This window comes from Meriones unguiculatus, chromosome 11 (assembly GCF_030254825.1).
Source record: "Meriones unguiculatus strain TT.TT164.6M chromosome 11, Bangor_MerUng_6.1, whole genome shotgun sequence".
Classification (NCBI taxonomy): domain Eukaryota; kingdom Metazoa; phylum Chordata; class Mammalia; order Rodentia; family Muridae; genus Meriones; species Meriones unguiculatus.
Genome location: NC_083359.1, coordinates 102,192,911 through 102,218,895, shown reverse-complemented (window position 1 = coordinate 102,218,895; position 25,985 = coordinate 102,192,911). Strand labels below are relative to the sequence as shown.

Here is a 25,985-nt window from a genome sequence, read left to right as displayed (position 1 = left end):
GCTTCTGTGTGATGAGTTGGCTGTGGATGCCCCATGGAGGAGGTTTCTGCATGCCCTACAGCTTACTAGCAGTGTGCCTGCTTTTCCTGCTAAGGAACTAGATGTGCCCAGCTTGGGCCACACTGTAACAGCCCCTATCTCTGCTTCTAACCTGACATTTATTTGGCATTTGTGGTATGCTAGCCTCTGTGCTAAAATTACTATCTCATCCAAGCTTTAAGACAAACTGTGTGTTGCTGACTCTGGTATCCTCATGTTCTGGATATGGCTGCTGAGTCTGAGAGAGTAAGGTGATTGCCTCTGTTGAGGACGCTCAGAAAAGATAACTGAGATCTGAGCCCTGCTACTGTAGTTTTCCATCTACACCCCAACACACCCATACCGCCTCTGTTCTTGGACATTGAAAATAGTCACTGAAAGATTTCAGGTGCTTGGCTGAGGACAGTTTGAAAATAAACTCTTATAAATGTATTATTTGTTTAAAGAGTGGGAGAGCTGTTAGATCTATGAATACACAAAACAGCCATATTTGGCATGGTTTCTAGTTCTTCCCTGAAATGATTATTCCATGTTGTAGATAGGTTATACTTGAGAACAGAGGCAGCAGTGATACTTGAACTATCCATCTAAGCCCTTAGTAGCTGCTCTCTGGATATTCTTTGGTAAGATTTAGGGAATCCTCAATCCTCAAAGGCTCTTTAGGTACATGTTTTTGGCCCCCAATAGTTAGAAAAAGGAAATAGCAAGTTAGATTATGCATGGGGAGAGCAACTTCACAATGATGTAGTGATAGTTGTGGTATTTGGAGTTCGTGGGTGAGGCTTAAAGCATACCTTAGAAAGGTGGTCATGAAAAGGAGACAAGGCTGTGCTACAGAGCTTCTCCTGCAGTCTCTAGTGTCAGGACCATCTGCTCAGATGCCTCCTCAGTCTGTGGACTCTACGTTTGTGTATTCTGGGTGGTAACATTTTCTTGAAAGGGCAAAATATTTTACTGAATGAGAGCCCTGCAGTTATGTAGATCTTATTATGTCTATATTAATTGTAATTAGGATTTAAACAACTAAATCATCTCATAAAACATACACTTGTTACGTATAAAGACCACTGGACTTTATTACAGTTTGATTAACCATAGACTTTATTGCTTGGGCTCCTAGTTTTAGGCTTTCAGAAAAATTCCATAGAAAATATAGACCCTTTTCTTATTCCCCTACACCCTGCCTTCTCAATTCTCTCTCTCTAACATTTTTGCATTAGTTTGGTACAGTTTTTTCCCAAATGATGAATTAATAATACACGCTATGATTAGCGAGAGCTGATCGTTTAGGGTTTATATTAGGATGTGTGTTGTGCAGTCGTGTGGTGCTGACAAATGCCACAGTCTTTAAAATCTCCTGTGGGCTTTTGAAGGGAGAAGTGCCCCTCTGTCAGCATCCCCTGTCCAACTCTTTGGGAAGCAGTGCAGTTATCTTGCTGTACTTCTCAGGAGCATCTTACAGTGCATCCGTTTAGTGGAGCAGAGAATGTAAATGCTCCCTCTAAATAGATGGGTTTTGTATTTGTCTTATTTTCTACTTAAAGCATAGTAAGCCATCTTGAAACTTCTTCAAGGGAGGAAGAAGTTTGGGGGACTGAGGACTCAGTTCTGTGCTTCCTGTTGAGCAGCCCTCTGGGGATGATAATGCTAAGGTGCATATCTAACTCTCTGCCATAGCAACACCCTGGCATGGCAACTGGTGCTAAACTCTACAGTGAGAGCCTTGGGATTATTGAGCACACAACAGCCTGTCATTGTCTAGAAGCGGAAGCAAGCGCTCTGACATGTGCTGTTCTCTTTCCGTCCTGACTGAAGAGCTCTTACCTAGTGTTATGTAAGACTTTGGAGTGCCTTATCTGGGATATTTTAAACTTGCAGGCAGCTTATTGATTATGTGATTAAATGTGTCTCAAAACCAGGTGTGTTTTCCCTTTGAAAAGGGAAAAAACAAACAAACAAACAAACAAATAAACCATGAACTGGTCAGTAAAGCTCTAAGGATGTTTCATGAAAAATCAGCCATTGCTTTATGCTTTCTCATAAAACTGAATGTTTGTCCTGGGAAGATATTGGTGAAGGCTCCTTCATAATTAAAGAGTTATGTATTCATTTTAGAAATAGAAGTTCCATTCAGTGGTGTAGTAGACTTTCATGCCCAAATGCAGAAGAAATGGAACTTAGTGACAACTCTAATAGATAAGCTTTAAAAATCTATTTTCTGTTAATTTTATTGATTAAAAATAAGGTTTTATTAGAAGCTACATAGCAAGTGTTTTCTAAACTTTTTGTACTGTGAGCTTTTGATGAATTGTTTAAAAATCATTTTGTAGCTACATGCTTAGCAGCATTATAATAGTCCCTGTGTGAAAGAAAGTGTCTATCCCTATGACTGGAAAAATTGAAAATGTACTCCAAGAGTGTCATTAGCCTTAAAATGGAGGAAATTCAGACAATGATGCTGCTCAAATGAAGGTTGGGAACGTTATACTAAGTGAAATAAACAGTCACAAAAAGCCAAATACTCTATGTGCTACAGCCTGATTGACAGTCCTAGAGACAGACAGGAGAACAGCGGTTTCCAGGGCCTGAGGAGGAAGAGGATGGAAAGCCAGCTAGTGGGTCTAGAGCTTCAGTTTTGTTAGACAAAGTCCCAGGGCTTGTTTGTACAGCAGTGTGGATGTGTTCCATACGACTAAGCGTAAAAGGGGCTAAGATGATATATTTTATGTATGTGAATTTTGCCACAAAAGAAAATTAAGAAATATCAATTCAAAGACAAACAGATGCAACTGATTTTTTTCCGGTGGATTAGCCATCAAGGACTAGGGAAGGCTGGAAGTCCGAGTCTCTTCCTGGGAATGTACTATCTCCTTCCTTAAATATTTAAATTTAAGAAGATGCAGCTGCATAGAGCTAAAGAGGAAGGCAGTCATTTTGGTAATTACTGTCTACTTCTAAAATAGATATAAAGCCTTTTATTCCTATATAAGAATTTTCTTTCAAATTCTGTTTTGCCGTTAGTTTTTATTGAGTGAAGTTTTGTGTGTCATACTTAAATCATCTTAGCTAGAGTGCATACGGCCAGGCACAAGGAGCTACCAGGGTTAAAGGAGGCTGTGTGTGATGCTGTGATGGTGTGGAGGCGGTCCAGAGTATTCGAACAGTGACAGGTTGGGCTCTGAGAACCTGAGGTCGGCCGAAGAGGAGAGGGGCAAATTGCTGAAGATGATTTCTGTTTTTTGTTTTGTTTTGTTTTGTTTCTTTCTTTCCTTTTTTTTTTTTTTGGAGTGAAGTTACAGAAGGAAGTATTAGTTGATGTTTGAAAAACACAAGGCAGTATTATTGTGCTAGGTAATCATTTTCAATGTTCATTAATTATGAACTGGGCCTAGGACAAGTGTGAAAGAAAAAGTGATGAAATCCTTGTTCTTCCCTGTAACTAGGTACCTGCTTTGGCTTGCAGGAGGTTTAGGCACAGTCTTAAGCAAATATGCACATAACTATAGCCCTTAAGTCCTTACATGTGTACATTGTATTTAATTACATTATTAATAAGTGTAAGCACCAGCAGGGTGCCTGGTCTTCAGCAGATATTATAGGTAAAGTAAGATTTGACCTTGTTTGTCATGTGATATCATTATGTAGCATAGTGCCAGGCATGGAAGATGTTGTTTAAATGACCAAATAAATGTATAGTGAGATAAATGGCATTTTATCAAAGAAAGCATTTCTCTGTGTAGCCCTGATTGTCCCGGAACTCACTCTGTAGACCAGGCTGGACGTTAACTCCCAGAGATCCACCATCTCCTGCCTCCAGGGTGCTGGGATTAAAGGCATGCGGCAGCACCGATTGGCTTATCTGTAAACCTTTTATGAACATGTTTTGTCTGCTTTTGGTATACATTTGACTCACTTTTAGTTTATAGGTATTATTGTAAGTAGTTCAAAATATTTTCTAACAATAAATACTTGTTTAGATGGTGCATGGTTAGGTCCCCTGCTCAGTGCTCAGGAGACTGGGGCAGGGAGAGTCTGAGTTCGAAGCCAGCTGGTACAAAGTGACACCCTGTCCCAGAACAAATAAAGAAGAGGGACTTAATGAGTGTTTCTGTTATACTTACTGCCTTGTTTTACAATCAAAATAATTGTAGTAAAAATCCTAGGAGGTGGTTACTGTTTTGCCATTTGTACACATAAAGTATTGAGAATAAAGAATTGAACTTGCTGAGGGTTAGATCTGGGACCCAAGATCTCAGTGTTCTGGAGTCCATGTATTTAGCCGCTGTGTATGGCAGATGTCCCTTTAAAGCAAACACAAACTCGGGGAAGAATTCCTGTCTACAGAATACTGCAGCCTCAGCTTTCTAACAGTGATACTGTGCATGTTTGTTACTAGATCCCCTTTAAGGGTACAGTAGCTTGAAATGGCGGACACTATGTAAGCAGTTCTCTCTCAAATGTCTAGCTTTTATTTTAGGAATCAAATCTTTCACTATTTACTTGCTAAGCCAGTTTGTGTATAGCCTAATCAGTCTATCCGTGAACTGTGGGTGAAGTCAGAGCCTCCTGGGTAGCCAGGCACTCCACCCTGAGCGCCACCCCCTTCCCACCGCCACTTCTGAAAACAGTTTGAGACAGACTCTTGCTTTGTTGCTCAGGCTAGGCTTGAATTTGCTCACAAAGCCCTTGAACTCTATCCTCGGACTTCAGATATCTATGCAGCTAGAATTACAGGCCTGTGTCCTCAGGCCTGGCTATTGCAAATTTTTAATATAGTACACCTTGTAAATTCTTAGCTATCTGTGCCCTGAGACCAGAATGAAACATGGAAATAGGGCATGATGGGAGAGTTTCCCTCTAAATGAAGGACAGAAATCAAACAAAAGCCAACCCCTTTTAGTAGTGTTAAAAGTAGCAAGCAAGGACTGAAGACTTACATCTGTACTCTGGGTTCTGAAAAAGTCCATATTGAAGGCCCCAAAGGGTAAAATCAAAGTGACCATAACAGGACAAGAAAGAGAAAAATGAAAGGCACAGAAACAAAGATACAGTGTTGACAATGATGGTTGCTCCACCTAGCATGGACATGAGGGTGCCAGGAGCCTTAGCTGCTGCCCTCAGCATACAGAGGAAAAGCACAGCAAGACCAGACAAGGGAGTCACCAAGTTACTTTGTTTCCTAAAATTCCATCTAGTTCTTGCCAATCTGCATGGTCCTGAGGAGTTGGTATTCATTCTCCTACCCCTACTGTACTTTCTATTCTGATTTTGGAGAAGGACTTCACCTAGTTTTTATAGGAATGGGGAAATCAAGGTGAAGGTAGACTTCCTTGTGCAAAGAATGAAAGAAAGGAGGCTTTCAAGTGCAGCTTAGAAAGTGGGAGTTTGGTATTTTTATTGAAAAACATATGGCTAATTGAACAGGCTTTTTGATTTAAACTTTCTTATGCTTGATTGCACACTGAAGTATTAAATCTTTGGAGTGTATCTGTATCAGTGCTGGCTAATCTGCCTTTCGTTATGTAATGGGCAGCTGATCTAGCTTTCCTTTTAAGAAAATCCTTAGTGCACTTGACCACTAAAACACATTCCGGCATTTGGTGTTCATTAGTGTTGTAACCGAAACAACAACATTTTAATGGTTGATCCCAGAGTATTTTGAAGTTAGTATAACTTTGCTGAGAAGGTATTTAAGCTTTAGTATCAGTTACAAGTAGGCCATGAGCCAACTTTCCAAGCTGTTTCTAAGTAAGACATTGAGTTTTTCTGAATGTAAAAAAAAAATACGTTATGTGGCATTGTGCCATGTGGAGGGAACAGAATGGAACAATTACTGCAGGATTTGTACTGATAATTGTCCTTCCAAGTGAGCCCTCCAAGACACTGTGAACTAGGTTTAGAGTAACTCTGTCAACAGTTACCTAAAATTTAGTTTTCAATCACAAAGGGCAAACTTTGAACATAAAAAGAGGCCTGGATTTGGACAGTAATTAAAGTTTTAACTCAGTTCACACAGTGAGCTGATTGAGGACAGCAGCACCCGTAGACAGCAGACCAGAGAGAGGGAATGCTGGGTGGAGGCTATATGAAGAGAGAAGGTAGGAGGCACGTGGGGTTGGTCTGTGACAGAACTGGAGTACAGAAGAGACAATCTGTTTGATGGAGCACAGTGTGTCTTCAAGCTGTTAGTTTACGTGGTGTCTTGAGAGTCACTGTTCATAGGGTGTTAGGACACAGGCGGACTGGATGGAATGACATTCTGCTGTGACTAATTCTGCATGTTATTACATATTCTCCATTATGATGATTTTTATGGCTTCACAACACAGTTTAAATTTTGTAGTGGTATGAAAGAGTGATGTTTTGAAAACTCCATGAAAGTAGTTTTCCATGACTCTGCTGCACTTGCTCATTATCCCAAGATGCAGGCATCTCCTATTGTTCACAAAAGTCGGGTCTTACATCTGTCTTTGTGTGCACCCTCAAATTGTCCTAGATGTGGCCAGCAAATATAACTCTTTCAGCCCATGTCTGTGCTCTTTTGATACACTCTAATGACATGTGAGCACTTTCTTCCATTCTGTGATGACAAGGTACTTCAGGCTCATCCAGCACATTCCTGCCCTAGCCCTGTGCTTAGCCATTTTGCTAAAATTGCTAGCTAAGTAAGAATGTGTCTGTGATTTCCAACTTCTCTGCACCGACAAAACTTAAAAGCAATGGTGTCACCATGGGAGTCTTATGTGGTATGCTGATCTTTGATCCTAAATGCTGCTAAAATGTGTGTGTATATATGTATACACATAATGAATAAATATTCATTAGGTATGTATATAGTACATGCATACCCACATATGTGTCTTTTCTTTTTATTCATTCCAACATTAACACTGATTAATTCATCTGTGCCACAGTGATTAATACCAGCTCCACTGTCTAGTTATGCTTTACTCTGCCTCTCTACTCTGTTCTTCCACTGTGTACCTGGAAGTGAGGCAGTGTAGAATTTACTTCAGTGGTTAATTACAAGCAGTACGTGAGAACTGTGTATAAAATGACAACTGGTGCCAGCCTGGAAGAATTAAGTCAACACATTAACCATTTCTATGATCTCAAAGTAGATGAGTCAACTTTGAAAATACTGAGAGTAAATTAAAGCAACCACCAAGGAGCCACCTGTAAAAGAACAGAAAGATGTAGAGCACCTCAGGATGCAAACTTGTAACCTCAGCATTTGTGAGGCTGAAGCAGGAGGCTTGGTAGCTAATCGTGTTACATAGCCTGCTCTTACCCTTCCCCAGCCCTCTCTAAAAGGTTCTGATATCCCTCCCACTGGAAGCCTAGAGCACCTTCTTTTAAAATGGTAATAGTTCATGCTTGAAAAATGCATTCATGAGGGGGCTGGAGAGATGGCTCAGAGGTTAAGAGCACTGGCTGCTTTTCCACAGGTCTTGAGTTCAATTCCCAGCAATCACATGGTGGCTCCCAACCATCTATAATGAGATCTGTATCCTCTTCTGGCATGTAGGCAGAACACTGTATACATAATAAATAAATCTAAAAAAAAAAAAGAAAGAAAGAAAGAAAATGCATTCACGAGTAGATAACGCTTAGCTACTCAAGATTATTCTGGACATAAACTCTCTGAGGGCAGGGTCCTGTGTCTTATTTGACTTAATGCTTGTTTCTGTTATACTTAGTGCACCAGACATGAGCATGTGTTATATGACACATCTCCCCTATGCAGTTCACAGTCTGGTTGGGAAAACAGGCATAGAAACAGATAGGCACAAATAAAAACTGCCAGTGTACATACAGTATACTTCTCATCTTCCACTAATGTGGATAGTGAGGTCAGGGCACAGATTCATATACTTGCTGAGCCATTTTTCTAAACACAGGGATAAAGAGAATGTTTAAGGGGTCTTTTATCCTAAGTTCTCACACATCGTCTCAAAGTTCTTGCCTGCCCCTCCATGCACCCCAATTCCCATATACCAACTGCAAAGACAAAAGCAGTTGCACTTTTGGATTGCCCTCGTCTTTTTCATTTGAAGATGTTGGGCTCTGTACAGCCCACACATAATCAGAAGTCATGGTTGTGTGTGTCCAAGCGCAGTGACAGTGCTTGGTTCTAAGACATGCTTTCTCCAAGTGTGTCTTTTGTTCTATCACTAAAGTCAAGTGATTCATTTATATTTTACAAGGTTAAATTAATGTATTTTAGTTCATCTGTGTTATAACACCTGTGACAAGAAAATTTCAGCCATTCATTTATAAAAAAACACATTATCAGGGCGTGCCCCAGCTTCGAAACACATGTATTACATTTTTGCCCGTTAGCCACGTGAAAAATACCAATTACAGAAACTTTGAGAACTTACTTGCATAGCTAGTGTTCATCCAAAAAAAAAAAAAAAAAAAAAAGCCTGTTCAATGAAATGCACTAGACCAAATCTGTGTATGTGTATCATCAACCTTTCAAGATCAGTGCAGCTGAAGAATGTAGCCATGACTTTGGGGCACCCTGAACAAAACAGTCCTGTGGGGAACTCCAAGAAATAGCTGAGCAGAGGGATGACAACAATGAGGAGGGATGAGGGCGGGGGTGGGGGGCAGATAACTGACTGCTACAGGCCGCACTGTGCACAGCTCCTAATAACCTAATGCACTTGTAGTGTTTTGACGGGTGAACTTATGGAATTAAAAAATCAAAATCCCACCGAAAGTCCCATTTCAGTTTTGAAGGAACACCATGACAATTAGTTGTGAATATAATTTGGGGTCTGGCAGTGTCACCAAGGACAGAGTATTTGAGCATGCTGGTGTCACAGGGCAGATTGTACAGCGAGCATTGCTGATAGAGATTGGGAGCCCGGCCTGGTACATTCCTGACTCTCTCACAGGACAGTTAACATGTCTCCCTCGCCTCTCGGGCTATGAAATGCGTAAGACGGGACCTGCATGCTGACTGTGTTACCAGCAAGAGATGCTTGCCTGAGGTGTGCTAGCGCCTTAGGCGCGTTCTCTCCTGTGCTTGCTCTCCATCCTGCTCTTCCACCATCACTTTTCTTCCGTTTTATGTTTGTCAGTTCCATCAGCTTTTATGTTATTCTCCACAACCTTTTCTTTAGTCTCTTCATCCTGTGGGTTTAAAAAAATTATTTTAAGTTATGTGGGGGAGGGGCGAGAGGGGAGTTGTTGGTGGCTCTGAGCTGCCTGATCTGGGTGCTGGGGACTGAACTTGGGTCCTCGGCAATAGCAGTAGTTCTCTTAGCTGATAATCCATCTCTCCAGCCCATGGCCTGGTATTTTTCTTACCTTATCTGATGACTCTTATCTTAAATTTCCCTTTCCCCAATTCCTATCCATTATTGAGAAGGCCCATTGCCACAGTTTCTTCTTTACTTCATGGGCGCATATGGCCTTCCATTGGAAACGCTTAGCCTGAGATCTTTGGATAGCCCTTGGAGGACCTCAGGATCTCTGAAATTGTAAGTATCTATATTTTTGTGGGAGGCTTCTAATCCCTGGTTTCGTTCTGAGAATTTCATGGCCTCTACAAGGTTAGGAACTGTTGCTTTATAGGATATAGATGCTATTTCCTCCCAGTGATTTGCTGGCCTCCTCTCCACTTGCCTTGTGCGGTGTGGGGCCCTTTCCTCCCTACTGCTGTCTTTACTCGGAGTGTGAGTGTGTATCATTGTACCACAAGACACTTTGCCCAGAACTTGATCATTTGCTTCACTCTTTGCATGCAGCAGCCTGCTGTAATTTTTTTTTTTCACAGTTTCAGAGCTATAGCAGTGTGTACATCCTCAAAGTTATTTTCCTCTGTTTCAGATTGTGGTAATTTTAATGAGAATGTCACCATAGGCTCTGGCATTTGGAAACTTGGTTCTGTCTGGGAGGTTTAGGAAGAATGTCACTGGCGGCGGGCTTTGAGAGTTTAAGGACTTCATTTCAAGTTCACCGTCTTTGCTTTGTGCTTGTGGTTTAAGATGTGAGCTCTCAGCTTCCTGCTCCTGCCATCAAGCCTTTGTCTCACTATCATTGACTCCAGCCCTCTGGAACAAGAAGTCCACACAACCTTTTCCTTAATAAGTTGCCTCCGTTTTGGTGTTTCATCACAGCAATACAAAGACAACAATACAAATATTCCTAGGAAGTGACCAGCTCAATTTGAAACAAGGCAAATTGCTTTTGTTTTATTCCTTATGCATGAAATGTTTGTGCCAACTTGGAACCAAAAAATTCAGTATTTTAGAATCTAATTGTCTAGTGAAAAAAGAATGTTTTGAAGTTAGTTATAAATTCACCAGAAAAAAAATGCACATTGACAGCATTTTGGATTTTTTTTAGCCTTTGAAGACAAACATGGCAACTATAACAAAATAGTCATGTAGACCTACAGTATATTATTTCTAGTTGGCCAAAGAACCACAGTTGTTTTCTTAACCAAAATCATCATGCACATGAATCATTGTGTCAGCTGGAAGAATTTAGAATTCCTCCAGGAAAATGAGATAACCAAGCAAGGCATTTTCATGCATCTTAGCGGCTGCAAAAGCCTGCGGAAAAGAAGCCTTCCTTTGAAGGCCATGCTGCTTTCATCTCTGCACTGGTGCTCTGACCTCAGAAATACAGACGTTTTGAGGGTCCTTTCCTGTGCTCATAATAATCAGATCATATGGACAAGCACAAATGCCATGTGTCCTCCTTTTCGTAGCTGTCAGCAGTCAGCTCTGGGTTAGTGAACAGAGAAGAGATGACTGAACAGCATACACGGATTTAACCGAAATGAAAGGCGCGCCTGGCATGTGTTAGGCACTTGGTGCCCAGTAGTGAATATAGCACACAGGTCATTGTCCTCCAGGAAAGAAGTCTGTGCTGTAATCCCTACGCAAGCAGTCTTAAGTATATCGAGGGACTGAATAGAGCCTGAGGAGAGAGTAAATTACAGCCACCAAAATAGCTCACTTTGGAGAGTGTTAGCACGGCATTGTAAAAATGCCATTTACAAGTAGTGATTTGATAGGGGAAAAAGACCTTCATTTTGTCACTATTAATCTGTTTTCTGTATTTTATTAGTGAAATAGGTGGCAGACCATTATGTTTGGCTGTTCAGAAGTGGTGATACAAAAGCTTTTGGACCTTGAAACAAATTTTGTTCTGGAAATGAAAAACATCATGATCTGTGCAAGAGATGTGAGCCACCGTTGATAAAGGGGAGTGAGGCTGGAGGAGTTTTGGGTTGTGTTCTCTGGTGGCAGAGCCATTAGTGAGGCTGACAGAGGACTCACTGTCTCTTTGGGAGACTGCTCTGGCTTGGGGGTGTATGAAAACAGTTTAGACAGTACTTATCTGGTCTAACTCCTTTAGAAAGATGAGGAAATGTGTCTTTTCAGTTGCCTGGAAGATCATAGAGTTGAGCTTAAAAAGAAAAAAAAGAAAAAGGAAAACCTTTTATAAATGGCTGACATTGTTCCTCCTTCTCATGGTGTACTTTGCAACCGGGGTGGTGAGGAGAGACACATCGCGTACCTCACTGCTTGGGATGAGCAAGACTTTGGAGAACAGGAGCCCTAACGTGTGTGTGAATATGTGTGTGTGTGTGTGTGTCTGTGTGTGTGTGTGTGTGCCTGTCCTGAATTTTGCTCCTTTGTAGTAGGACATACCTGAGTTGGTGTTCCTGAAACCAGCACTTGAGCTTGCCCCCTACTCTAAGGAGCCAAAGCAGGAGCTCTCACCTGGGCTGCCTCTTCTCCTCTCCTAACATTCTCTGCTGCCCCTAGGCAGATGGGAAAATGGAAAGAGACATGTGACACTTCAGCTCTAGGGTCTTTAGAAGCCATTTAAGACCTGTCAGAAATGATAGATTTAAGCAATTAATGTTTCAAAGTCCTCAAAATTATGTTCTTAAATCTACCTAACTGGAAAAATATGTTATCTTCATTAGGAAGACTATGTGGAGGTTAGCAACAAACCAAAGCATTTAGAAAGCAGCGTATTTTACCAGTAACGAGCTGTAACCTCTGCAGGGCCGACATGTGGAAATCATTATTTTGTACCAGCAGATAGACTGTGTCGCCACACTTCTCAAGTCAGAAGTCAGGCCTTTATTATAGCAGGTCATACTGATTTTCACAATTCATCTTACTTGCTGGCCAGACGCTTTCCATACTTAATGAAACTACATTTGAAGAGAAGGCTAGCTTAATCCTGTAGTATGAAATGCGTTTTTATGTCGGAGCATGTTCTCCCTACCTTTAGAAGACTTTTTATTTAAATTTCACATACTATAAACAACATTATATAAGCTAAGTAGGTATGTGATTTGAATGCTTTCTATCTAAAGTGACTGGAATTTTTCTCCAATTACAGCAGAGGGCAAGCCTGTCATTCTCCAGTTTCAAAAAAAGATTCCAGCTGCTTTCAAGAGGAGAGCTAAACAGAACATTTAATATTTTGAAAAATCTGTCTTGGGGGAAAAGGTTTTCCTGTTCAAAAAGATTAAATTATGTAGTTTGGCCACTCTGGGGTGTGAATATTTTGAATACTATCACTGTCATTTATTTTTTATCAAGTTCAAATGGAAAGATTGAAAACTTAATTTTGACATGCAGTCCTTTGGCTGCCCGAGGCTATGTACTGCTGAGATCTGCATCGTCACATTCCTCTTCAGAGGATATGTGTTAGTTTTCAAAATTCTCAGCAAACATAGCTGCAGCCAAAAATTCCTCTGCTGAGATTCCTTCCGGCCCAGATGAAGCTAATAGTTCCCGGCTGTGTTGCTGTCAGTCATTACTAATCCAGGTATGGGTACTCACTGTTTTTAATTTTCTTTTTGTGAACTTAAAGGCAGTGTGTGCCCTTTTCCCATGAGAAGTCAGTGTTAATGTGCCTGGGATTTCAGAAACTGCAGATAGTTGGCCCTTTCCACATGGACACAATTAGGCTTTGTTTTAGAGCTGTTGTGGACATGGGCTTGATGATAGACACAATACAGGGAGGACAGGCCATGCTGGGGCATTATGGAAAACTAGGAACTTTGGAAGTGGATGCCATGAGAGCAGCTATTTCCTACCACAGAATAATTTTTGATTATGTTTGCCATTTGGGGGAGAATGTAAAATTAATTCTTTTTTAATGTTTATTTTAATTATTTTCTCTAGTCACAAGTCTTTAGAAACATTGAAAGTATCATCACCAGTTACCATTCTATTCAGACCAGGCCAAATGAATTCTCTATCTTCTTCCCCTCTCCCTCCCTAGCTCCCTTAATTTTTGCTTTTTTAACATTGCATTTAGTTTTTTGTTCGTGTGTGTGTGTGTGTGTGTGTGGCATGGTGAACAGCTAGAGGTCAGAAGACAGCTTGCAGGGTTCGGTTCTCTCCTTCTACTTACCATGAAAGTCCCAGGGACTGAACTCAGATCATCAGGCTTGGTAAAAAGTACCTTTACCCATTTTGTCTCTCACCATTTCTTCTGTTTTTCTTGAAGGTAGCCTAGGCTGGCCTTGGATGTGTGATTTGCTGTCTTTGCTTTCTAAATGCTGGGATTTCAGGCCCATACCACCCTATCCCACTCACACCATTTCATATTTTAAACTGTTTTTGTTGCTACTTGAACACGGCATGGTGGACGGTTGTGAGTTTCTGTCTCAGTTGGCTCTTTGACCTTAGACTGGTGATGGGAGATCTCTTAGTCTAGGTTTTTAGTTTATGAACTGGAGCAATAAATTACAGAGTTGGTAGAGGGGTATAATAGTATGACAGATAAGAAGTGTCTGAGGCATGCCTGGTATTCAGAAAATGATAGTGATACTGCATCATAAATTGCCTGCCTGCCTGTTCATCTATCTTATTATTGCTTTTTTAGGCCTCCCCTGTTTTTGCTAATATAACTTCCTTCTATTGAAATGTAGGAATGTGAAAATACCTCATTTAGTGGATGAATTTATCAAAAAGTAAAAGGTTTGCTGGCTGTCACCCAAGAGTCTTTGAAGATGTTTGACTCTTAGCCTGATGGTGTCCACCGGGCACCCTCTCTCTGGGGAGAATGGACTTGCCAAAGTAGACACTGTGTACACAGATACAGCCCGAGAAGGAAGCAAACAAAGGCGAAGTCTTTTAGCCACCACTGGGGCAGAGCTGTGTGTAGCACAATCCTCTAGAAGTTTGGCGGAGCACGAAGGAGAGTGAGGAAAGGGAGACAGTTGCAGGGCTTAGATGTTTAGTGGTGGAGACAAATGTGCCATTGACCACACATTCGCTTTCCTGCCTCTTTGAAACTACTGAAAAGGACCATACCAACATGGAGAGGCAGCAACAGTAGTAGACATCTGCACACCATTTTGTAAATTAGTGAAAAGCTAAGAAGTGGGGGTTTGCGGGGTGGAAACAAGGAAATGGAAGAAGCTCTCGAGAGTCACAGATTCACATGCACTAGGCGTGCATTAGTCACTGAAGCACGAGCATTCTTTGTTCCCAGGGGGAGATAACACACACTGCTCAAAATATCCTTAGACAGTGAGAGATAGCAAAGAAGATGGGGTAAGGAAGGTTAGGCATTCTGAGGGGAGAGGCTGGTCATGTTTTAAATAAGGTGGTGGAGTAGACTCAGGTGAGCAGTGACCTGGAAGATAGGGACCAAGCTATGTCCATTGGAGGGAGACTGCTCTAGGCAGGAGAACGACCAGTGTGAAGGCCAGGAGAAGGGAAAGACAAATGAGAACCAGGCTTGTGAACATAGTTGGAAAGGAAAGGAGGACGAGACAGGTCACATCTGGAGAGAGAGCTCTTTCAGACGACCCACGTTTAGTCAGCACCCAAGCAAGGTGGCTCACAACCACCTACAATTCCAGCTCCAGGGGGACCTGACACTCTGGCTTCTGTGAGTACCAGTGCACATGTACACATAGCTCACCCTCCATACACACATATGTATAATTAAACAATTAAAAGAGGAGAGATGAAGTTGAAGGTAATGAAGAGGTGTGAGCGGATGACAGAGATTATGGCAGGCATGTTTGGCCATGGTAGGATGTTGAGAGTAAGTTGGAATAACATGGGCTGACCTAGGTTTCATTAGGGTCAGACAAGAATGCATGTTGACCTGTGGGGCTCTGCCCGCTCCTAATGGCCAGCACACAGAAGCCTGCCAGGCTCATGACAATTGTCACACTCTCCACCCCAAACAAGCTCACACAGGAGAATGGTAAGTGTTTCTTAGACAAACTACTTAAGAAGGTCTCCATGCAATGGCTTCTGGGGATCCTCATTGGAAAAGCTCATTTGCCGCATTCGTGTGCACGTCTAAGCACACCCGCTGCTCACTTCGGTTGTTACTCTCTTGACTCGAGCAGAGGTGTTTGAACAAACTCTCTCACATGAGTAAAACCAAGATGGGTGAACAAAATACTTTTCAAAACCTGGAGACATTCCTAGGAGGTTTGAGGTGAATGACTGTTCTTCCAGTCAGCTCTGTGGGCTGGACTCCAACACTTCCACTGGTGGATGTTTTTCTGCTCTTGTTCACCACTCCGTGCCCAGCACAGATGTGAACATGGTACGTTTTCAGATATTTTGACTGAAATTAACCTTATCTTTTGTAGAAAAGGTGTATAAAAAACTAAGCAGGAGCTAATGAGAAGGGAACATTGTTTTCTCAAGAAAGACAATTTCTTTTTTAACTCAGTTGGGAATAATGTAAAACACCAAACACTGATTTGAATAACAATGGATGTGCGGTTGTTCTGAGAGAGAGGGAAGGGGGTGCTGTGGGAGAGCTCGGATGGCAGCATAGGAGCTTTGGCTGCTAATGTCTGAGCTATTGTGGCCACAGCATTTAGAGATGGCTGAGGTAATGGCTGGAGAAGATGTGGTGGTAGCCCTCACCACCATTACTACACATCTGTGACATTACTTATAAATACTGTAGATTTATTTTGGAAAAAACAAAAATTGAAGGCATTTAATGCCACATGCTGCATCCTTCTGTATATGAAGGCCATGTCTGTCACCTAAACATCTCCAGGGAGCCTTCATGTGTGGTCCTTATCCTTTACTTTCTGCTTCCTTTCCTGTCTCATCCTTTATGATTGTTTGATCATGTTCTGTTCCACACAGGCTCTTTTGTTGAATGCTTGTGGCATTATTTCCAGAGGTTCTAGAAGCTTTTGGGTATGGGGCCGAGAGGGCTAGAGTAGGCCACTGCGGGTGTCCTTTAAAGGTTATGCCAGTCCCTTCACTTGGAGCTTTCTGGCCACTTTCTCCATTGACTCCCGCCACCAAGCACTTGAATCCAAGCGACCGTGGGCACCAGGAACCAGAATAAATCTTTCCTTCTTTAGCTTGCTGTGACAGCTATGTGGGACACATAAAAGTGTGCAGCACACCTCTCTGATTTGATGTGCTCTTTTGACTTGTTAGTACAGACAGTGAAGTCGTTGCCACGTGGCCTGGAGGTCTTTTGCAGTGAGTTGTTTTCTCTGACAGTCATTTGTGACTCTCTTGTTATAGCTTCCAAGTAATGATAACATATTTCACTGTAATGAAGGCCACTATTGTGTCAGCCTTGTTCCTTGCAGTTATTTAGTGTAGATTGTAGTTCTGCAAGGCCAAGGATTGTTGGCTCTGTTTCTTGTTTAATGGCAGTCACAGCATGTGTGCATGATGGATTCCCGGATCTCCGATTGACATCATCATGCCATTGAAGAGATTATGAGTACTTAAAAAGAGTGTGGCTTTTGAGTTAACTAAACCATTTCTACTACTTTTCTAGCCATTTTTTTATCTTGCCTTGTGGATCCCAGTTTCCTCGTCTATATAATGGAAATGGCCATTGTTGCTCTGTGATGGAGGTTGTTGTGTGGATTAAATGAAATAGAGCAGATGAACGCTCGAGCACACAGCAGTGGCTGGGGTGTGCTCACCATTGTTCCTCCTGCCTTGTTTCTGAGTGACGTCGCCACTGTTTACTCAGATGGTCAGAGCTTATATCTGCCTGTCAGAAGGGGCTTTTCCTGCATGAGGGGTCCTGCAGTGTTGACGGCTGCTCTCAGTCTGTGTGCACCACTCTCGCCCTCCCTGCATCTAACCCCAAAGCCCTCTACTTCAGAGACATTTTCAGTTCTCATCATCTGCTATTTTGTATAATTTTCTTTCTGCTCTTTGAAAAAAATTATTAGTTTTTTCATTAAAATGATGTCTGGCATCAATAAAGCAAAAAGAAAAGTTACACTTTCCCCCCTCAATTCTCTAGTGATACCATGAGAGGTCACATAGTAATACACGTAGGTTTTAGAGAAAAAAAAATTTCTCAGGAGATAGGTTTGTTTTAAAGGCTGTCAATTGCATAACTTTTAGTACATTGAGAAAAAGGTTTCTCACAAAGCATCCTCCACCATACAAAGTATGGGCTGCATTTAGAGAACATAATGAGAAAATTTTGCGGCGATTTCAAGCTGGGACGTCCTTGGAGGTGGGAGTCTGTTCTGCTTGATCTGTCTGTCCACTGACAGCTAAGGACTGTGTGTGCAGTGAGTGACTGCCACGCTGCTGATGCATTTTTATTTTGATATACTTTTAGACTTGCAAGGTTAGTGGAAGGGGGGCGCCTTATGTCTGCACCCAGCTCTGCCTGACTGCTTCAGCTTCTCCATGTATAAACCGTTTTTGCCCTTTGTCGCTGAAGTGCTCTTGCCTCTTTAATCTGCATCAGTTCTTTGTTTTTCTTGACTTTCTTATTTTTTGAAGAATTTGGATCAGTTGTTTTGAAGATTGTCCCTCCATTTGGGTTTGTGTAATGAACACCCTTAATGAGATTAAGGTTTTGCAGTTCTGTGGAGAACCATGGAAGGGGTGCTGTGCCCCCAGGATATTGTGTCAGTGGGCACATGATACCAATTTGTACCAGTGTTAGTGATCTCTCAGTTAAGATGCACAGGAGCTTTTCCAGTGTGGAGTTATAGTTTGTCCCTTGCAGTTCCTGTGTGAATTAAGCCGGCGTGCTCCTCATTAGAAGTCCACTGTTGCATCCTTTCAGGTTCATTGGTGCTAGCCTACTAAGGACAACTTCCCTTCTTTAGGTTTTATTTGTATTAGTTTGAACTCACAGATTCTTATTTATTCAGTCAGCTACATTTTATTACTGACATTAATTATTTTATTACTGGCATTAAATGTTCTGATGCTTATATTAGTTCAGGTCTAGCTAGTGGGAGCCCTGGTAAATAGCCTCTATCATTCTGATGGATCATTACCATTTATTCAGTCTTCATTATCTTTCTGTTATATTAAGATATCCAAAGTTCTTTTTGTACCTTTTAGTCTTAGCCCTAGATTCAGTCTTTTCTCTTGGTGCTCTGGATCCTTTTCATGGAAAATGGTATTTTAAAACCAAGATCTGTGTCCTAGTAAGGGGAACAGGAGCTGTCTCTGACATGAACCCAGTGGCTGCCTCTCTAATCACTCCCCCTGGGGAGGGGAGGAGGGAGCAGCCTTACCAGTCCACAGAGGAAGACAATGCAGACAGTCCTGATGAGACCTGATAGGCTAGGGTCAGATGGAAGGGGAGGAGGAGGACTGCCCCTATCAGTGGACTAGGGGAGTGGTAAGGGAGGAGAAGAGGGAGTGAGGGTGGGATTGGAAGGGGGTGAGGGAGGGGGCTATAGCTGGGATACAAAGTGAATAAATTGTAATTAATAAAAAATAAATTAAAAAAGAAAAAAGTATAATAGGTACATTAAAAAAAGATTTATCTAAGTGGTGTAATCATTGCTACTAATATGTCATTTGTTAGAGATCCTCTCAAGTCTCATGTTTTTCAGGAACCAAGCTAAGAAATGTGTGTATGTCTGGATTCCATCTAAATGAAAGTTCATATTGATTATTACAGTTCTGATATAGCCGTACAGTAGTCAGTGTAGATTCTGTTTGTCGCTTTCATTTCTAACCATGAAAAACTTGGCAGTGTAGTATTGTTTTCTACCCTGGCTAGGGCCCTTCCTTTGGCATTAAGTGATATAATTAAATGAAGGAGTTACTAAATAGATGCAGTGTTAGGCATCTTCACTGCATGGTCAGTGTTTGGTATGAAGTAGAAAAAAACAGCATCTTCAGTTTTTGCTTTGACTATATGATACACAACTATGTGACTATTCTTGCGTTTTACTGGTTGACGTATGAATCTGATAAATTATTCAATTACTGGGAACTATTAACATCTAGCTTTTTTCCAATAAGAACAACTCATAACTTAAAAATAAAATTGCTCAGTAAGAAAAATAGCTCCTTTGTCTGCTTTAAAATGCCTTGGCTGTAGGCAGCAGTATTGAACAGATTTCAGCATTTCTAATTACAAAATTAGCTTGCAGACGTTGTCTGGCTCGTTTTTCACACCTGTCAGCTGGAGCAACGTGAAATATATTCTTCATCCGCGTCCCTTCCTGTACCTCCTGCTGCCAGACAAAGAGAACTTCCATCACTGCTGCTTGTTATTAGGCCGCAGTAAACAAGAATGCTCCGAGGTAACTTAGGAGCCGGCAACCAGAAAGTTCTGATAACCTGAAGACTCGTTCTCAAGTTTCAGTATTAACTCAGTGTGTAGTCCTGGGAAGCGCAGTCGGGTTTCCTTTTCTGCGTCCTCCTCAGGTGTACAGTGACAGTTTAGGGCAGCCATTAGTGGTGATGCCTCTGAAAGGAGTTTTTGTTTTTTGCTTCCCCTCCCCATAAGCCTTCAGGAAATATGGTCTGTTTTTCTCTGATATAATTAAATCTACAGCCTATGCTTATAAGTTCATATTTTATTCTTTGAAACTGTGCTTTAAAAATTATCTTTATTGGTTCTACTCTTTCATTTATTTCTCTCAGGTACATTGGTTGTAGCCGTGGCTTCTAGTACCAGCACCATGCTCAGCATGGCTTTTCTATGGGATAACCAGGAATGACTTTTGTTTAAAAGAAATTTTTCTTCACTGTAGCTTTCTTTAAATCCAGGTAGACATATTTGTTTTAGGTTTTTCTCTTCATATTTATGAGGGAATGGGTCTTTTAAACTAAATAGAAAGATCCAAACCTTCAAAGCACTTTCATTTAAAGGCCTTTTTGTGGTTGTTGTTTAAAGAGAAACTGAAATGGCAATCTATATGAATAGTCTTTTGTTCTAAAGTAAACTTGAAAGCCAAGTTCTATATGTTCAAGCCTTTCAAGTGTAGACATTTAGACCTAATTATGTTCTGGGGACAAGGTGTTATTGTCACACCATACGTCCTCACTCCCTATTTTAGTCTGTTTCTATAAACACAAATTGTTCAAACATTGGCCTTGTATTACTGATACACACATACACACACACACACACACACACTTATACACGCACACTGCTATTACAGCACAATCTACTGGCTATAGTTCCAAACATATCTATGCACTTTTAGCCAGTTATGATTTTGTTTTCATTTTTAACTTTCAGTTGCCAACCCAGAAGAGGAGTGGGAAAGGAGCTGCATTGTGCTAGGGCCACTGAGGTGGGAGCTGTCTTTGTCAGGTAAAGTGAAAACCATGTTCTTTCAGCATTTCCAGCCACAAGTGCAGCAGCATACTTGTTTTAAAAGATACATAACAGACTTTATATTTAATCAAATTATGGAAGGCCAGTTTGAGTTAGAAAGCAGCATGAGGTGCAGAGCCATAGACATTCCCTGGTGATGGAAGAGGCCCCTGTTCCTTTTTCACAGTTGTATTTGTCTGGCACATGGTAGATGTTCAGCAAAGATCTGTGCAGTGAATGAATCTCAGGAGCTTTTGTCTGACTTATTATTAATTAAAATGGGTTCTTCTCTCATACAATGACTATCCACTTTACAGGTGAAGAAGCATAATCTGGAGATGGAATGGCTAATTTAGAAGAGCCCCAAGTATTTTTTGCTCATTTATCACTTGCTATATCTTTAAAGGGACTTTGATTTTCAAGCTCTATAGTAGTTGGAATTAAGCCAAACATAATAATGTGAAATTTTTGTATGGACTGCTACAGTGGCTTGACCATTTATAGTTGTGATTTGCATATTCGTTGTTTGTAAACAGGCAGTTATAAAGTTCTCATGGAGGTACTTAAACAGTTGCCTTCTTGAGCTAATTTTGTTCCTTTATGTTGTTGTTACTGTTTTATTGTTTGACTTGTTGGTAACTTCCCTGCTGAGGGCTGTCGGAACTTCAGTTATTGAACAGAGTGTGGTGTCACTGGCTTGAGTGTGAAGGGACTTCAGAAACGATCTTGCTGAAGCAATTCATTGTTTAGAAGAAGAAACGGGCCTCCAGGCGGCTAAGTAACTTGCCAATACCACATCAATAGTTGGCAACAAAGCTGGAAGTAGAGCCCAGGTTTTACGGTCTCTTGTTCAGTGTATCTTTGTTGTGAATAATTTACCTCTAACTGACAAATAATATAAGAAGTCAGAGTTTAGGTGCAGATTTATTTAGGCAGTGATATATGATAAAAAATAGGACAATCAGGGGCAGTCTTAAAAATCAGTTACATTGGCTTTTCTTTCCTCCCGAGTGCTCGGTCACTGTGCCTGTTGAAGAGTAACGGGTTAGTGGGAAGATGACCTAAGGAGAGGAGGACGCCTAGGCAGTCAGGGTGGGGGACACATGAAGGATCTGAACTGCTCTGGGGTCAAGAAGAATGATTATGAGAGAAGAGTGTGTCTGCACCATGTGATGATCTTACGGGGCTGCAGACATGGGGTTAGCCCTGATGCTGCTGACTGAAGGCATAGCCAGGAGAGAAACAAAAGCCTAGTCATACAGTCATGTGCATTACTTTATGAAAAGAAGAACAATGCCTAGCATATGTGGGCCTGTGTATGTATGCCTGCATATGTGTTTAAAGATTATATTTGAATTGATTGAATGAGCCCAGAAGAGTCAGAGCAGTTATATATTGATACCTCATGAATTATCATTTGGAAGATAAATTACCTTTTCTTTGGTAACTATATTATTTAATGTATTACATTCACGTATTATTTGTATTAAACAAAATGGAACTAAACAAAAATCTATTCATAGATTCTCAGACTTAAGATCTTTTTAACTTTTAGAGTTTGCAGGAAGGTCTTGGTCAGTGTCTGAGGCTTTTCTTGAACCCTCCTGCCTCAGTTTTCCACGTGCTAGGATTGTAAATGTGCCCCACCCCTATCCTTGCAGCTTATTTATGATTGTTTAAAAACTGAGCTTTAAACAGGATGGCAGATAATAGATTTTCCAATAGAAAAATCCAAATGATTCGTCCTCTGAGTCACTGTGCTCTGGGCATTTCTAACACACCGACTTTTAAAACGTTTTTCTTATTATATCAGAAATCTCTTATGTTTAGCAGCAAATTGAAGTTATATATTCATCGAATTTTTGTATGTTTGTTTCCATATAAAATCAAGGCTAATAAATTCCCATAATCTCTTCGATTAGCTTAAGACTGGAACCATCCTTCTGCTAGAAATGGATTATTACTGTATTTTCTAAGTCCCGAATCTCTTGAGCTTTTCATAAGTTTAATAAATACTTTAATAAATACTCTTGTAATTTTCCAGTACTGGAGATCTTTAGTTCCAAGAAGTTGCATGTTTAATTTAAATAACAGATACTAATAAAAGAAAGAATATTTTTGGGTGTAAATATTGGCTGGGAGCATGTTAGTCACAGGTTTCACATAGCGCTAACAAAGCTGTTTTTCATAGAAAATTTAAAACTAGGCAATTTAAAAACTGAGGAAAACACAAGTGATAATTTGTGCTGGAGTGAGAAAACAAAAATTCTATTTTTTTTTCTGGTTAAGGCATGTGTTTTACTATTAACTCCTTGAAGCTATTTTTTTCATTGTAGTAGCATCACCTTAGTATTTATAGTTTGTAACCAGGTCTTACAATTAAACGGCACATTCTAATTTTCCTTGTAGTTATTAATTGCATGTGCACATGATGTGTGTGTGTGGGAGGGGACGCATGCCATGTTTCCCTGTGGAGGTCAGAGGGCAGCTTTGAAGGAGTCAGTTCTCTCCGAATACCGTTACATGTTCCACGGTTCAACTTAGGTCCCTAGGCTTGTACAACAGGCAGCTTTACATGCTGAGCCATCTCACCAGCCTGACACTACATCTTAGCAAGAGAAGCCCTCCTCTCCAAGGAGCTAGTAAAGTTTGCAGAAACCTGTAAGAAGGGTCTTCTGTGAAGGCTCAGAATGTGAAGATTCGTCGATTTCAGCAATAAGAGAACAGAGCAGATTGCACATGGTGAGAGGGTTTGATGCACTGCTGACTCTTTCCTAGCTTTTAAATAAATTCATTACAGTTAGCCTTCAAGAAGAATTCTGACCACCTGTATGGCTACTACTAAGTTTTAATTGAAAATTAGGTCACCCTCGTTGACTGCTGCTGTGTTGTTGGTGAGGAGAGCATAGAAGACAGGGCTTCCTGGCTTGTAATGCAGTTCAGCTGCTGGGTCATCTAGCTTGTTAAGCCTTAAGTCACAGAGGGCCTTACTTTCTTCCTTTAAAATAGTGTCTTCATTTAAGGCTGTATATGCAGTTGCATGTTTTCTGCATATAGCTTAAGGATTTTAAACTTAAAATGTGCTATGAATTATTTTGACTGTTTTCTCCTTTTCCTTTTGTGGTAGGAGCTGAAAGACCAAACAGAAGTGGCTGATGCCTTTCTGGACATCAGAGGGACAGATATTAATTTAGTTAGAACTATGGTACTAACAAGCATTTGTTAGAAATAGTACCAACAGGCATTTGTTAGAAAGAGGGCTGTTAAAAGCGTGAGGACTCTTGCTTTTGACCTGTTTCGTTGTTTGGTTGAGATGGTGTCTTGTGTATCCTGGACTGAATTTGGGCTCCTAGCCGTCCCCTTGCCTCAGGCTTCCTGAGTGCTGAGACAGAGATACATGGCACCATGCTTGGCAGGCCCTTGCTGGTGGAGGATTTGTAGAGATACATGGCACCATGCTTGGCAGGCCCTTGCTGGTAGAGGATTTGTACTTGCTATTAAATTTTAGGATTTGTTCATGATTTAAATATTTCTTTCTAGAAGAAAAATATGTGAAGACAGCCAGGAAAATTCCAGAAGCAGCAGGTGAAACACCTGCTTAAGATGGCAAAAATGGAGTATTGATAATATGTGCTTCTTTGGGTAGTCATGAGGAGTAAGGGGCATAGTTTATTTAAAATTCTTGGTATAGTGTCTGACACAGAAAAATATTTACTGTTTTTGTGTATGATGTATGTGTGTGTTTGTATATTTGCATATGTGAACACACACTATGGCACACCCGGTGGTCAGAGAACAATCTTGGCTTTGGCCTTTTTTGAGATGGGGTCTTCTTATTGTTTGCTCCTCTGTTGATCCTTTTTGGCTGTTAACTACCATGTATGTTTTTCTTCTGTAAACATGAGATCATTTTGTAATACAGGTGTTTGTTTTCTGACACAGTCAATGCAAGAAGAGTGAGCCAGTAATGAGAAGTTTAATAGTGCTCTAAATGGATGCATGCTATTGTCTCTAAGCATCCCTCATGACTGAGCTAACCAATGATATTCCTACCCTGCTTCCGTAGAAGTGCTTAGCAAGTGACCCCAGTCTTTTGTTCTTTGTACTGTGATGGGCTCAGACAGCATTTGCGCAGGTGTGCCATCCACAAGGCTCCAGACTGCTAGTTGGGCTGTGATCTCTTGGCAGTTGGGAGTTCGCTGGTGTGGGCGTCTCACTGAGGGAGATCCTGCCTTTCCCTCTCTTTCCACTCCGTGGGTTTGTATTCCTGCAGTTAGAGGAAAGTACTGAGTCAGTTAGCCTGGGCTTTGAAAATGGTTTTACAAAAGAACAAACCCCAGATTCTATTGGTCATGCTTAGGGAATGTTGAGGTCCTCGTGGACCGTTATGAAAAGTGAGAATGTGTGGGTGACAGGGGTTGACACTGTCTGAAACTACTGGTTTAAAAATGGAAGCCAGAGGTTCGTCCACCTGGTTCATCTGGGCTAAAAAGAGTTCCAGGGCAGCCTGAGCTACATAGTGAGAACTCATGTTAAATAAAACAGGCAGCAGCAACAGCTCCCTCCTCCCGGCATTCCTGCCTCACTTCCCCAACCAAAACATAAATATGAAGAAATACCTCTTGTGGCTGAGGCAGAAATATGGCAAGTTAGAGGCCATCTGGAGCTCCATAACGAAGCCCTGTGTGGGGTGGAGTGGAGGAACGCAGCGACCCTTCCTTAGGCCTGTGTTTTTATAACTGTTGATGGAAACTTGTTTCTCTGTATTTCCTTCTTCTCTTCTCTCCTTCCACCCCCACTTCTTTGTGGCTGAATAAAGAATGCTGCAACACATGCCCTTGTATACACCATTTTAACAAAATTTTATGTTTAGTTGTGATGTAAACTCCAGTGGCAATGGGTGTTTAGATGAAAGGATTTTAAAGGGTTCATTGATGGTTGTTAGTAGCTGTAACTGTCCTGTAGAGAGGCTTCCCAGTTACACTACCAGGTAAAACTACATTTTCTCACTTTCATTGGCACCAGTGTTTGATTGGAACAAAGTTTTGTTATGAGTAAGCTATTGTGAACTCACCATTAACTTTGTAAGTTGTTTGTCCACATTTTCTGACACATTTAATTCCCGACCCGTAGTTCTCTGCTTCTAACCAGCAATCTTGTGATATGTAGGTTGGCTCCAAGCTGCTCAACCCATGGCTACAGAAGCCTTAAGACTGAGGGCTGCAGAGAGGAGCTGTGCCCTGGGGGTGGCATTAAGGTGAGTCTTGTGACCCTCCCAGCCAAGGTGTCCATCCATGTGGAGGGTAGGGGTTGATCACTTGCCACATTACGGAAAAGCATTTCTGTAAACATAAACTATTATAAAAATATAATGTTACATGCTATATAAGCTT

The 25,985-nt window shown here is 41.2% G+C and overlaps 1 protein-coding gene across 10 annotated transcripts in view; it reads left to right on the top strand.

Annotated features, from left to right (window-relative positions):
* Positions 1–25,985, top strand: part of Disp1 (dispatched RND transporter family member 1) — a 145,504-nt gene that overhangs the window by 23,505 nt on the left and 96,014 nt on the right. For 2 of the 10 annotated variants that reach the window (XM_060364860.1, XM_060364859.1), the window contains exon 2: positions 25,762–25,849. The exons of 3 other annotated variants lie outside the window; for them this stretch is intronic. The gene's annotated coding sequence lies outside the window, so the exon portion shown is untranslated. 5 more of the 10 variants (XM_060364865.1, XM_060364864.1, XM_060364862.1 and 2 more) reach the window with 4 other exon arrangements.